Here is a 14717-nt window from a genome sequence, read left to right as displayed (position 1 = left end):
GATTTTTTATTTTGGTTATTATTGGGTTAGAGGCAGTTTTGTTTTGTTTTTTTTTTTTTTTTTGTCGGTGTTTTTTGGTTTCGTGCGGGCTGTTTAGGGGCATTTATTGCAGAGGATGTTTGGAAGGGGGTCGCGCCTGTTCTTCTTTGCGCGCCTTCCCCGCCTGCAGCCCCAGGGCGGGCGGCAGTGCCGCCGCCTTGTGGCCAGAGTGCGGGACTGCAGCCGTCGCCCGAGGTCCTCCCGCGGCCGCCATCTTGGGAGTGGGTTGTCGCGGACTCGCTTGACCTTCCCAATATGGCGGCAAAAAAAGGCGGGAAAAACGAGGACCACGGTCTGTTTACTGCACTGCCTGCACGCCACCCTGACGCCGGCGCCGCCCCGCGGGATTTTTTTCGCTTTTTCCCGTGTCGTGGCCACGGACTGTGAGCTCAGCGGCTGCGCGGGCGGTCAGGTTGTGAGCGGGCGCCGACAGGCATCGGCAAAAACGCCTCTCCCTTCCGAGGGCCTCACGCGGCCGCCATCTTGAAAGTGTCGCGGCGGCCGGGACACTCTTGACCTTCTCAATATGGCGGACAGGCGAAAAAAGGGAAAAAAAAAAAAAAAAAAAGAAGAAAAAAAAAAAAAGCGCGGGAAAATCGTGGTCCGCGTGCCTTCCCGCGGCCTTGCCAGTACTGCGGACGCGGGCTGTTGCCACACTTGCGCCGCGGACGGGTGGGTTTCAGGCAGCATTTTTCTTTTAAATAAGAGATCGTTAATATTAATATCATAGAGCTAGAATTTGGTTACAGGCAGGGCTTTTATTTTAAATAACAGAACTATTTTTGCAATATAAATATAGAAATGCATCATATATATATCTAGATCTATAAAAAGATAAAATAGAAATAAATAGAAGTCATAGGAAGATATTTAATATAGAATCGAAATGACATCATGCATCAATATACATGATAAATGCGAATGTGAAAAGTATAAATATGAAAGATAGCTAGAGAGAGTTTAAAAGAAAAGGATTTTGGAGGGGTTGTATTGGGTTAGAGGCAGTGTGTTTTAGTTTGTGTGCGGATGTTTTTTGGGCCATTTATTTTTCAGGATTTTTCCAAGGGGATCGCCCCTGTTCTTTTCTGCCTCCCTTCCCTCCGGGCGAGCGGCAGCCCCCGGCTGTGGCCGCCGGCGGCGGTGCTGCCGCCTTGTGGACAGAGAGCGGTACTGCAGCCCCCCCCCAGCCAGCGCCCTGCCCCTCGCCGCTGGGTGCCGGCTGAGGGGGGAAGGACGGCCGCCGAGCGTGGGAAGGGCGAGGCGCGGGAGCGAGCGGCAAGCGGGGCGGTGTCTGTAAATAGAGGGGAGGGGTGAAGGAGATTCGGGAGAGCAAAGGGACCCGATGACCGAGAAGAACGGCAGCGGCGAGGGCGGCCCGGCGGGGCCGCTTTCGGCGGGCGGCGGAGGCGCGGTCGCAGCGCTCACGGGCCGGGGGCGGCGGGCGGGGGGCGAGCGGCGTCGGAACAGGGCTGCACTCCCCTTTCCCGATCCCCGCGCGCGTCCCTCTCTAGACGCTGGAAGCGACCGCGTGCCGGAAAATGCCGCCGGGGCGGCGCGCGGGCGGCGGAGCGGGGCCCCGGCTTTCCCCGCCCCTCCTGCCGCCATCTTTGGAAGGTCAAGCGAGTCGTCGCCGTCCCGCCGCGTCCCCGTCTCGTCCCGCCGCGTTCCCGCCGCCTCCCCGAGCTTCCCCGCCGTCTCCACTCTGACACGATCCGCCCCCGTCCCGGACCCCCTCCGCTGCAGGGAAATGCAGGAGAACGCGAAAGCATCGGGGCAGAGCAGCCGCTGGAGGTGCCCGAGCCGTCTCCCCCTTGCCCGCAGGGCCGGAGTTGCCCACCGCCGGGAGCTGACAGGTACGCTGACAGCACGGGCGGCTCCGGCACGCTTTGCCTCGCTGTGTTCCGGTGCCGTGCTGCTGCGGGAGGACGGGGCCAGCGCTCCAAAGGCCAGAGCAGAGCGCTGGCGAATGGGAGGCGAGGAAGGCTTGGGCTAAGGATGGATTGAAACCGGGCTGCCTGTAAGTGCGCAGAGAGACCTTTGTCGTCCACGCTGCCAAAAGGAGCACCTGGTACACCCTATAGGTGTGCCTTGTGTTTCACGTGTTTTCATTTCCTGTTTGTGTCATCGCAAAAAGCAGGGACGGAGCAAATGGGACTGGTTCCCACTGTTGCTGTGTGAAGGCTTTTTACAGGCTGCTGTATTGATGTCATCTTTTTTTCACCCCAAGCTTGGCTTCTCCCATCCTTTTCCCGTGGCTGCTGAATTGGGTGTTCCCAGGAGGGCTGGGTTCCTCAGCAGGGGGTCTTAGGAGTTGCTGTGGATTCTGATTTTTCTGAAGCTGTATGGAGGCGTGCTAGCGAATCAGCTCTTTTCTCTCCTGAAAAGCTTTCCATCTATGTCCACCCGTGCGTCTCTGTGTTTTAATCACGTAGGCGGAGGCGTTGAGGTTTTTACTTTCTAGGCCAAAAGCTGAGGCAGATGAGTGTTTGCTTTGTGTGTGTGAGGAGTGGCATTTGTGCTGGAGAGCTGCGGTTGGGAACAAAAGATGGACTTAATGTGCTCTGGGGACAGGCACGGGAGGAAACGCACAGAAAGGCAAGCAGTGATGATTGCGGAGGAGAAATGAGAGGTTGTTGCTTCCGATCCGTGGGGACTTTCCTTGGGAATGATCGATCAGAGAGCATATGGAAGTAGAGAGCATCTTCTGGCTGCTTCTGTTCTGTAAACTTCTCCCTGGCTTCACAGGTCCGTGCTGGAGAGTGGGAGAAAGGTCCCTGCTGTTTGCCGTGTCCTGGGTGGGCACAGAGCTCTGACCTTGGCCAGATGGGCTGGTGAGTATTGAATCAATCCCTGCCTCCTCGTGAACAAGTTGTTTGAAGGAGTTTGAGGCAGGGACGGCTTTTAGCCGGGTGCAGTTCAGTTTCTTTCTCACAGGTTTCCGGGTGTTTTGATCCTGACGTCACCAAACCCTCAGATTTGCTGAACTGGGGCTCTTACCTGTGTGACCCGTGAAATGTCCCGGAAGCTGATCGATGTCTTTGTGCTCCTGCTGTGTTCATTTGGGCTGTGCTTCAGGCTTCTCTCCCGGGGCCCTTGCCGTTGCTGTATCTCTTGGATGCCGTGCAGAACGGAATCAGGCAGCCAAGCCTCAGGTTCACCTTCTCCCTCACCCTCTGCGCTGCTCGTGTGGCACAGCAGATCCTGAAGCCAGGTACTGGAACATGCTGCGTGTGTCACTGCTGGGGTGAAAAACAGAGCCCTGGGGAGTGTCGATCCCCTCACCTGCTCTGTGCTCGTGCGCTCTTGCCTGAGCTTTTCCTCCTGGGCAAGAGAAGGGGAGGGTGGGCAGCAATGGGAACGCGCCTCAGAGCAAAGCCCTTCTGCAGTTGCCAGGCTGTTCTCCCAGCTCGGAGCGCTGCACGCTCACTGACTGCAGCTTCCACAAATTGTCATCCGTGCTTGTGGATTGGGAGCGCTGTGCTCCTCCACCATGCCAGCTTTTTCTCTTTACAGAGGAGCACGTGTACATAAGGGTAAAGAGATTCCTTCTGTCACACCGGTATTTGGACCTGAGAAAGGTACCAGGTTTTCTCCAGCTTTTCTACAGTTTTGATTTTGAGGTAAGAGTCCCATTTTAGGTACCCAGTAATTCTTCAGAAATGTATTAGAAACAGCCGCAAAAATACAATGAAACCTCATTCTCCCACAGGTAGTTAATTAGAAGCGTCTTTCTTATGTTTCATGTAGGAATTCAAAATGTTATTTCTGTGAGGTTTTTGTTGTCTTCTTAATACTAACGCACAATGAGTTGTGCTGTGTATGCTCTGTGAGCACGAGAAGAGAATGTTCTGCCCCGGCTAGCTACAATTCCTCTTTGAGTTTAGGTTAGTAACTTGGAGTTCAACTGAAGTATTTTAGAAACAGCAACTTCTAAAATTCCATTTCCACTGCATGTTTGGGCTGCAGACTGACTGTTCCCAATGGATGTTAGCGATTAAATTTGGTAGGAATGGAAAATTGAGAAGTCCAGAACAAGCTGTGGTAATTCCTGAGCTGGCACTCGGAGGGAACCGGGGTTTTGTGCTCTTAGGAGCAGGTATCCTTTGGAAATGTCGGAATGTCTGACGGTGGTATTTTTCTTTATGGCTTCCAGTACAAAACAGCACGAGTGGATCCTCAGATTTCTTGGGGAAGGGCTGCGTGACAAACATTGCTGTGAGCTCTATGTCTACCAGAGGATTTTCCAGGTCATTCTTGCCTTTTTCAGCAGTCCTTTGTGTGACCAGGGCTCCCAGGTAAGAACTGAAAAAGAACAGTTCCCAAATACCCCAAAACCACAAAAGCTTGTATTGGCCTCGAGATCTCAAGTACCAAACAGAAAGGAATAGCTGATTCTGCCTTGGTCCTCTTGAAAATCTGTTCCTTGTTGGTTTTGTGGATGTGTGGAGGGAGAAATAATTTTGCTTGTGTCTAAACCGGTCCCATCCTTATCCCCTGAAACTGGGACCGGTTCCTGCCGTCGTGGAGCCTCACGGGGGTGCCGTGGTTTTGCTCCTGCAGTCGGGGCCTTTTCTTTTTGGGGTCTCTATTCCCCCAGCCAGCACGTTTGTCACCTGCACAGTGCTTCGGCAGGAGGGAAACTCGCCTGCCGGGAACTCTCAGGTTTGGGAGCATCCACCCTGAGGATTTCAGGTATCAAAACCTCGGACAAAAAGAGAAAATTGTCTTGCTACCTGAATACTTCTTGTAAGAGCAGCACCTGTGGTGCGAAGCGTTGAAGGGAGAATGTCTTTCCTTCTCCGGAGTTGCTGAGAACAGGCGGTGTTCATTTTAGCTGGAAGTTGATGGGGTACCAGCCAAATTGCTCATTTTATTTTAGATAATCAGATCTTGGCTGTAAAAGAACAAGTTGCATTCTCTGTTTCAGCGTCGTATTCTGGAGATATGACAGAGTGCTGCCCGTGTCACCTCTAGAGCTGCCCATGAGCTGATAGAGGATCACAGCCTCCTCTCGGGGGTCCTGCACGGCTTAGAGAAAAGGTAACCAGGGAAGTACGGGAGAAATGGGGACAATTTCCTGTCCACGGCTGAAGAATGACGTGGCTGAGGATGAAAGCAAGGGGGACAGACCTGGAGACGGGGGCACCCCGAGGGCTGCACTGGCAGAACTTGCTGAACTCTGAGGTGTCCCTTGTGTTTTTGAGAAGAGAATCAAGAGGCTTTCAGGTGGTGGTAGGAGGGACGATGGTGGGGGGGCTGTGTGATTTGGGAATCACTTCCTTGACAAAGCAAAAGGACACCTTGTGCTGGTGTCTTTAGCTTTTAAATTTCAAGCAGCCTCAGTTCCCATCCTGTCACAGGACCTGCTGCACAGGAAGTGGCACAGTAATGGATTTGAGCTGTCTCGAACGTTATTTCTCCTCCCCTTGCCTCTCCCTGACAAAAAAAAAAATCTCTTCTGCAGGCACAGAGTGCCCTGACAGGTTCAGGCAAGTGCACCAAAAGTGCCCTAGAATATGGTCCCCCGTAGGAGATGGACCAGCTGCTGGTGAGGATCTGCCTTTCAAATGTGGTTTTCTTTTCTTTTTTTTCTTTTTGTTCTGTTTTCTTTTGTTTTTCAGGTTTCTGGAGAACAAGGTGATAAATAAAATGATTTCCTTACTCCATCCTCTATGGCTAATAAATTTAGGAGACAAGAGAGAAGACAGGAATCGGTCCCAGATGCTGCTGTTGAGATGGATATATGATCTATCTATCTGTAGATAGATATATGTATATACGTATATCTGTGTAGTGATAATAATGGGATTTTTGATGATACGTTGCTTCACCGTTTTATATTTTTAATAAAGTGTGATTTTAAGTTATTAGTTATGATATTTTATTATAGTTATTGGCTAAAGTAACATTTTCTTGTATTTTATTGGTATCAAGTAATTAATGTTAATCATTAATTGGTTGGTAAGAGTTTGTAATGAATTATTAAGGTGTGAATATGTTCATTAAGGTACGTCTTTTTTAACTGTAGGTATTTTCATGTGTTTATATGGGTTTTTATGTTAATGATTTGGGGTTTTGATGTTATGAATATATTAGTATTTTATTAGGTTTTTCTTGTTAGTTTAGTTGTTTGGTGTGTAGATTATTCATGAAGTATGTTTATCTATAAATGTTTTAAATTTAAGTTATAAATCTACTTGTTAAGGATTTTTGTAGAGTTCTATGTAAAAATTTAAATCGGTAGGGGAGATAAAAAGCGGTAATTATTAATAAGATGAGTATTTTAGTTTTTAATAATGATTTAAGTTATTTAGTGATGTTTTAATTCTTGAAAATATTATTTCGTTATTTTTTATTTATGTGTGATTGATTAATTTAAAATTTTTGTAATGTTTTTGTAAATTGATTTCTTGTGATTTCATCAATTTATATATTTTTTAAATGTTTTATATTTATGATTGTGTGTGAATAATCAAAAATGAACAGTTGTTGTATTTTGTAAGGTAGTATGTTTAAAGATGTTCCTATTTGGCAGTAATTTATTTAATGTTATAGATGTGTTATTGTTTCATTTGGCTAGTTAATAAGTAAGTTCATTTAATGTGGTTCAAGTGTGAGTTGTAGTTATTTTAGGTGTTAAAAGAGATGCAGAAATAATAGAATTAGGTTATTAAAAGGTCGTACTGTTTTGATCCTGAGAAGTAAATTTGTGTTGGAGCGATTGGGTATTTTTGGGTGGGTGTTCTTTTGTTTTGGGGTTTGTTTTTTTTTTTTTTTTGGTTTTTTTTTTTTGGGGGGTTTTTTTTTTTTTTTTTTGGTGTTTTTTTTATGTATTGTTAAGTTTGGTCTTAGTGGATTAATTGTTTTAAATTGTAGGTTTGCTGTTTTGAGGTAACTTCTTTGTGGTTTTGTGTGGTTTGGGGGTTGTTTTGTAACTAAATATTGTACAAGTATTTGTTTGTAATGATTTGAGTAATTTTACTTTTGGTGGTTTACCTGTCATTTGGGGTATGAGTGTATAAATGTTATTTGAAGAGTTTATGTTACGTGTAAGTTTTTTGATTTGCAATTTAGTGTTTGTAAAGGATAAGGTTAGTTGTGAGGAGGTATACAAACGAGACACGTTGAAAAGAGATTTTTCGGGTTGGTGACTGATAAACAGTGTATTTGGATGCGTGGTTTTAGTTAGTGTTACTTGTTTGTTCTGTTTTGATTGTGGAACTATTTCTTTTAGGGTTTTTTTGGTGTGTTTTAAATAAGGCTTGACACAGTGAGTAGGACTCGTGTGTGATTTTTCTTTTTTTTTTAATTGTGGAAACATAAGTATAACGTGTTCTTTAGGTTCTGAAATTGACGGGACTACTTTCTCGGCTACTTACTGAGTCTTGTAGTTGAGTAGGTTTTTGTAACTCTGATTTTGAAATCAAAGAAGAAAACTGAGGAGACGAAGGAGCTAGAGGAGTTGATCTCCTTCTAGGACAGAAAGGGTTTAGCGCAGAAACTGCTGGCTCTGATGTGGCGCGGGGGTTTCCGTGCGCCGGCCGGGCCGGGCGCGGGGCTCGGCGGCAGGAGAGCGGCGAGCTGTGCGCGTGCGCGGGAGGCGCGCTGCCGCGGGGAGCCGAGCTGAGCCGAACGGAGCCGAGCGGAGCCGAGCGGCTCCGAGTTGAGGCGAGCCGAGCTGCGCCGAAGAGGCGAATCCAGCCGAGTCTAGCGGAGAACAGCCCGAGTGTAGGCGAGGAGCCGAGTGGGGCCGAACCGAGCCGAGCTCCGCCGAGCGCAGCATCCCGAGCAGGGCGGGCCGCCGGGGCGGGCTCGGGGTGGATCGGCGCTCTCTGAGGCTCCCCCTCTTGTCCCTCTCTCTACCAATCCTTCTTCCTTTCTTCCTCCTTCCCGTATTCCCCTTCTTTCTCTCTCTATCCCTTAGTTCCCTCTCTCCCCAAAGCCGACCCCTTTCTCTCCCTTTTCGGTCTCCCCTCCCGTCCCCCCCTCTACCCTTCCTTCCTCCTCCCCGTATTCCTGTTCTTTGTCCGCGGACCCTCCCCTCCTCTCCCTCGCAAACCCGACCCCCACTGCCCTGTCCCTATCCCGCTCCTCCGTTCTATTCCTCTTCTCTCCCTCCTCTGTGCACCGTCCCTCTTCCCCGCTCCCGGCCTTTCCCTTGCCCTCCCGCTTTCCTCCGCAGCCCGACCTCCCTCCCTCCATACGCTGTCTCACGCCCTGCTAGCCCTCCTCTCTTGCCGTCGCCCCGTTCCTTCTTTCCCCGCAGCCGCGGGGCCGGGGGCGCCGGAGCATAAAGCCCAGAGGGCCGGAGCCCGGCGGCCCCGGGCCCTTGCGGGAGTCCCCCCGCACGGGGCCGGAGGCTCTCGGCGGATCCCCCCGTGCCGGTCAAACCCCGCCCGGCCCCGCCGGACCTGCGGCTTTGCCGGCATCGCGCTGAGAGCGGCCCCCGCTCGGTGCCGTGCCGTCCGTGCCGCGTCCCCGCCGTCTCTGCCGCTCCCCCTCTCTGCCCCTCGCCCGTGACAGCGAGGCTGGGCAGGAGCTTCGACCCTTCTGGGGGCTGCCCCCCTTTCTCGTTGCGGCAGAGTCCCTTTCGGGGGGGATGTACATGTGGAAAGGGATGGAAGCAAGTGCTGGGCTGCTGTCCGGGGCAGTTAGACTCCTCCTGTGCCTTCTTTGGGGGCCAGGAAAAAGGGGTGAAGACTCGGGGCTCTGGTGTCATTTGGGGCACCCCAAGGTCCCTAGGAGAGGGACGCACGCTGCGGCGGAGGAGCAGGTGGGTGGCGAATGAGGGGGGGTCCTGCCGGGTGCCGTCCCCCCGAGGGACCCAAAGCTGCCCCCAAATGCACAGGGAGGGGGGTGTGTAGAATACTACTAAATCCTGGCAAATGTTTCGTTTTTATAGGTCTTGGTAAAAATAGGAAAGTATTGCTAAATTCATTTGGAAAGAAAGCCAGAACAGCCCCAGGTATGCGCTGTGAGGATGTAATGTATAATTAATATACGTGTATATAGAAATATAAACAGAAAATAGAAAAAAAATACAAAATCACAGAAATCGACACAATACCTCATAGATATTCTAGTGTATATGTCTTATTATACCACATTACATGTAATATATTATATCTATCTAAATATAGTACGTCAATATACTGTAATATAATATACAAGAGCATATAGATGTAAATATCAAAAGCATGAATATAGAAATATTCAAATATAGTTTAAAATAAAAGGATTTTTAAAATGTTGTATTTGTTAGTAGGCAGGGTTTTTATTGTAAAAATTAGAAATAGAAATAAATTAGAAATCTATGTATAGAAGTATAGCATACGTACATTAAAATCTATATAAAAATTAAAATGTAAGTAAATAGAAGTATTAGCAGTATGTATGAAATATAATAGATAGAATATTTTATCTATCTTGTTATCTTATTATATATGTTATATACATTTATAAATATAATCCATCCATAGAAAGTATAAATGCAAATGTGATTATAATGATGAAAATATGCTATAAATATTTAAATATTGTTTAAAGAAAGGGCTTTTTTGGTTTTTATTTGGTTCGAGGCAGGGTCTTTATTTAAAAAAATATGAATATACATTTTATTTTGATAGACTTCTAAATATAAAAATATATAATCAATGTATAAAGATAGATATAAAAATATAAAATATAAGTAAAAATAAGTAATAGGAAGAGATAGAATATAAATAACGACATCTATCAATCTACCTTTAAAATGTAAATTTGAATATAAATGCGAAAAATATATAGATAAATTTACAAACAGTTTAAAAGAGGTTTTTTTTTTTTTTTTTTAGGTTTTTACTTGGATAGATGCAGGGATTTTATTTTTAAAAATATAAACCTTTCAGAAATATCAATCTAAATATAGAAATATGTAATCCATATATTAAGAGATGCATAAAAATATAAAATAAAATAAACTTTAAGTAATATGAATGAATGTAAGAAATTATAAAATGATCATTATACATCAGTATACATTTTAAATCAAAATGTGAATATAAATATAAAAAATATAAAAGTAATATAGATTGAAATATAGCTTAAAAGAAAAGATTTTTTATTTTGGTTATTATTGGGTTAGAGGCAGTTTTGTTTTGTTTTTTTTTTTTTTTTTGTCGGTGTTTTTTGGTTTCGTGCGGGCTGTTTAGGGGCATTTATTGCAGAGGATGTTTGGAAGGGGGTCGCGCCTGTTCTTCTTTGCGCGCCTTCCCCGCCTGCAGCCCCAGGGCGGGCGGCAGTGCCGCCGCCTTGTGGCCAGAGTGCGGGACTGCAGCCGTCGCCCGAGGTCCTCCCGCGGCCGCCATCTTGGGAGTGGGTTGTCGCGGACTCGCTTGACCTTCCCAATATGGCGGCAAAAAAAGGCGGGAAAAACGAGGACCACGGTCTGTTTACTGCACTGCCTGCACGCCACCCTGACGCCGGCGCCGCCCCGCGGGATTTTTTTCGCTTTTTCCCGTGTCGTGGCCACGGACTGTGAGCTCAGCGGCTGCGCGGGCGGTCAGGTTGTGAGCGGGCGCCGACAGGCATCGGCAAAAACGCCTCTCCCTTCCGAGGGCCTCACGCGGCCGCCATCTTGAAAGTGTCGCGGCGGCCGGGACACTCTTGACCTTCTCAATATGGCGGACAGGCGAAAAAAGGGAAAAAAAAAAAAAAAAAAAAGAAGAAAAAAAAAAAAAGCGCGGGAAAATCGTGGTCCGCGTGCCTTCCCGCGGCCTTGCCAGTACTGCGGACGCGGGCTGTTGCCACACTTGCGCCGCGGACGGGTGGGTTTCAGGCAGCATTTTTCTTTTAAATAAGAGATCGTTAATATTAATATCATAGAGCTAGAATTTGGTTACAGGCAGGGCTTTTATTTTAAATAACAGAACTATTTTTGCAATATAAATATAGAAATGCATCATATATATATCTAGATCTATAAAAAGATAAAATAGAAATAAATAGAAGTCATAGGAAGATATTTAATATAGAATCGAAATGACATCATGCATCAATATACATGATAAATGCGAATGTGAAAAGTATAAATATGAAAGATAGCTAGAGAGAGTTTAAAAGAAAAGGATTTTGGAGGGGTTGTATTGGGTTAGAGGCAGTGTGTTTTAGTTTGTGTGCGGATGTTTTTTGGGCCATTTATTTTTCAGGATTTTTCCAAGGGGATCGCCCCTGTTCTTTTCTGCCTCCCTTCCCTCCGGGCGAGCGGCAGCCCCCGGCTGTGGCCGCCGGCGGCGGTGCTGCCGCCTTGTGGACAGAGAGCGGTACTGCAGCCCCCCCCAGCCAGCGCCCTGCCCCTCGCCGCTGGGTGCCGGCTGAGGGGGGAAGGACGGCCGCCGAGCGTGGGAAGGGCGAGGCGCGGGAGCGAGCGGCAAGCGGGGCGGTGTCTGTAAATAGAGGGGAGGGGTGAAGGAGATTCGGGAGAGCAAAGGGACCCGATGACCGAGAAGAACGGCAGCGGCGAGGGCGGCCCGGCGGGGCCGCTTTCGGCGGGCGGCGGAGGCGCGGTCGCAGCGCTCACGGGCCGGGGGCGGCGGGCGGGGGGCGAGCGGCGTCGGAACAGGGCTGCACTCCCCTTTCCCGATCCCCGCGCGCGTCCCTCTCTAGACGCTGGAAGCGACCGCGTGCCGGAAAATGCCGCCGGGGCGGCGCGCGGGCGGCGGAGCGGGGCCCCGGCTTTCCCCGCCCCTCCTGCCGCCATCTTTGGAAGGTCAAGCGAGTCGTCGCCGTCCCGCCGCGTCCCCGTCTCGTCCCGCCGCGTTCCCGCCGCCTCCCCGAGCTTCCCCGCCGTCTCCACTCTGACACGATCCGCCCCCGTCCCGGACCCCCTCCGCTGCAGGGAAATGCAGGAGAACGCGAAAGCATCGGGGCAGAGCAGCCGCTGGAGGTGCCCGAGCCGTCTCCCCCTTGCCCGCAGGGCCGGAGTTGCCCACCGCCGGGAGCTGACAGGTACGCTGACAGCACGGGCGGCTCCGGCACGCTTTGCCTCGCTGTGTTCCGGTGCCGTGCTGCTGCGGGAGGACGGGGCCAGCGCTCCAAAGGCCAGAGCAGAGCGCTGGCGAATGGGAGGCGAGGAAGGCTTGGGCTAAGGATGGATTGAAACCGGGCTGCCTGTAAGTGCGCAGAGAGACCTTTGTCGTCCACGCTGCCAAAAGGAGCACCTGGTACACCCTATAGGTGTGCCTTGTGTTTCACGTGTTTTCATTTCCTGTTTGTGTCATCGCAAAAAGCAGGGACGGAGCAAATGGGACTGGTTCCCACTGTTGCTGTGTGAAGGCTTTTTACAGGCTGCTGTATTGATGTCATCTTTTTTTCACCCCAAGCTTGGCTTCTCCCATCCTTTTCCCGTGGCTGCTGAATTGGGTGTTCCCAGGAGGGCTGGGTTCCTCAGCAGGGGGTCTTAGGAGTTGCTGTGGATTCTGATTTTTCTGAAGCTGTATGGAGGCGTGCTAGCGAATCAGCTCTTTTCTCTCCTGAAAAGCTTTCCATCTATGTCCACCCGTGCGTCTCTGTGTTTTAATCACGTAGGCGGAGGCGTTGAGGTTTTTACTTTCTAGGCCAAAAGCTGAGGCAGATGAGTGTTTGCTTTGTGTGTGTGAGGAGTGGCATTTGTGCTGGAGAGCTGCGGTTGGGAACAAAAGATGGACTTAATGTGCTCTGGGGACAGGCACGGGAGGAAACGCACAGAAAGGCAAGCAGTGATGATTGCGGAGGAGAAATGAGAGGTTGTTGCTTCCGATCCGTGGGGACTTTCCTTGGGAATGATCGATCAGAGAGCATATGGAAGTAGAGAGCATCTTCTGGCTGCTTCTGTTCTGTAAACTTCTCCCTGGCTTCACAGGTCCGTGCTGGAGAGTGGGAGAAAGGTCCCTGCTGTTTGCCGTGTCCTGGGTGGGCACAGAGCTCTGACCTTGGCCAGATGGGCTGGTGAGTATTGAATCAATCCCTGCCTCCTCGTGAACAAGTTGTTTGAAGGAGTTTGAGGCAGGGACGGCTTTTAGCCGGGTGCAGTTCAGTTTCTTTCTCACAGGTTTCCGGGTGTTTTGATCCTGACGTCACCAAACCCTCAGATTTGCTGAACTGGGGCTCTTACCTGTGTGACCCGTGAAATGTCCCGGAAGCTGATCGATGTCTTTGTGCTCCTGCTGTGTTCATTTGGGCTGTGCTTCAGGCTTCTCTCCCGGGGCCCTTGCCGTTGCTGTATCTCTTGGATGCCGTGCAGAACGGAATCAGGCAGCCAAGCCTCAGGTTCACCTTCTCCCTCACCCTCTGCGCTGCTCGTGTGGCACAGCAGATCCTGAAGCCAGGTACTGGAACATGCTGCGTGTGTCACTGCTGGGGTGAAAAACAGAGCCCTGGGGAGTGTCGATCCCCTCACCTGCTCTGTGCTCGTGCGCTCTTGCCTGAGCTTTTCCTCCTGGGCAAGAGAAGGGGAGGGTGGGCAGCAATGGGAACGCGCCTCAGAGCAAAGCCCTTCTGCAGTTGCCAGGCTGTTCTCCCAGCTCGGAGCGCTGCACGCTCACTGACTGCAGCTTCCACAAATTGTCATCCGTGCTTGTGGATTGGGAGCGCTGTGCTCCTCCACCATGCCAGCTTTTTCTCTTTACAGAGGAGCACGTGTACATAAGGGTAAAGAGATTCCTTCTGTCACACCGGTATTTGGACCTGAGAAAGGTACCAGGTTTTCTCCAGCTTTTCTACAGTTTTGATTTTGAGGTAAGAGTCCCATTTTAGGTACCCAGTAATTCTTCAGAAATGTATTAGAAACAGCCGCAAAAATACAATGAAACCTCATTCTCCCACAGGTAGTTAATTAGAAGCGTCTTTCTTATGTTTCATGTAGGAATTCAAAATGTTATTTCTGTGAGGTTTTTGTTGTCTTCTTAATACTAACGCACAATGAGTTGTGCTGTGTATGCTCTGTGAGCACGAGAAGAGAATGTTCTGCCCCGGCTAGCTACAATTCCTCTTTGAGTTTAGGTTAGTAACTTGGAGTTCAACTGAAGTATTTTAGAAACAGCAACTTCTAAAATTCCATTTCCACTGCATGTTTGGGCTGCAGACTGACTGTTCCCAATGGATGTTAGCGATTAAATTTGGTAGGAATGGAAAATTGAGAAGTCCAGAACAAGCTGTGGTAATTCCTGAGCTGGCACTCGGAGGGAACCGGGGTTTTGTGCTCTTAGGAGCAGGTATCCTTTGGAAATGTCGGAATGTCTGACGGTGGTATTTTTCTTTATGGCTTCCAGTACAAAACAGCACGAGTGGATCCTCAGATTTCTTGGGGAAGGGCTGCGTGACAAACATTGCTGTGAGCTCTATGTCTACCAGAGGATTTTCCAGGTCATTCTTGCCTTTTTCAGCAGTCCTTTGTGTGACCAGGGCTCCCAGGTAAGAACTGAAAAAGAACAGTTCCCAAATACCCCAAAACCACAAAAGCTTGTATTGGCCTCGAGATCTCAAGTACCAAACAGAAAGGAATAGCTGATTCTGCCTTGGTCCTCTTGAAAATCTGTTCCTTGTTGGTTTTGTGGATGTGTGGAGGGAGAAATAATTTTGCTTGTGTCTAAACCGGTCCCATCCTTATCCCCTGAAACTGGGACCGGTTCCTGCCGTCGTGGAGCCTCACGGGGGTGCCGTGG

At 49.1% G+C, this 14717-nt stretch overlaps 2 long non-coding RNA genes across 4 annotated transcripts; both read left to right on the top strand.

The window, feature by feature from the left end:
• Positions 1–3178: 3178 nt before the first annotated feature.
• On the top strand, positions 3179–4238 carry LOC128817991 (uncharacterized). 2 transcript variants are annotated; one of them, XR_008440364.1, is made up of 3 exons: positions 3179–3250; positions 3553–3659; positions 4193–4238. It is a non-coding gene; the product is annotated as an uncharacterized LOC128817991 (long non-coding RNA). The 2 variants fall into 2 exon arrangements; XR_008440362.1 differs by lacking the exon at positions 4193–4238 and adding an exon at positions 3924–3959.
• A 9072-nt stretch (positions 4239–13310) lies between these two features.
• On the top strand, positions 13311–14370 carry LOC128818089 (uncharacterized). Of its 2 annotated transcripts, none has more exons than XR_008440384.1 (3): positions 13311–13382; positions 13685–13791; positions 14325–14370. It is a non-coding gene; the product is annotated as an uncharacterized LOC128818089 (long non-coding RNA). The 2 variants fall into 2 exon arrangements; XR_008440383.1 differs by lacking the exon at positions 14325–14370 and adding an exon at positions 14056–14091.
• Positions 14371–14717: the final 347 nt, after the last annotated feature.

This window comes from Vidua macroura, chromosome 1 (genome assembly GCF_024509145.1).
Source record: "Vidua macroura isolate BioBank_ID:100142 chromosome 1, ASM2450914v1, whole genome shotgun sequence".
Taxonomy (NCBI): domain Eukaryota; kingdom Metazoa; phylum Chordata; class Aves; order Passeriformes; family Viduidae; genus Vidua; species Vidua macroura.
The sequence above is the reverse complement of the archived record's forward strand: the minus strand, read 5'-3'. Positions and strand labels throughout refer to the sequence as shown.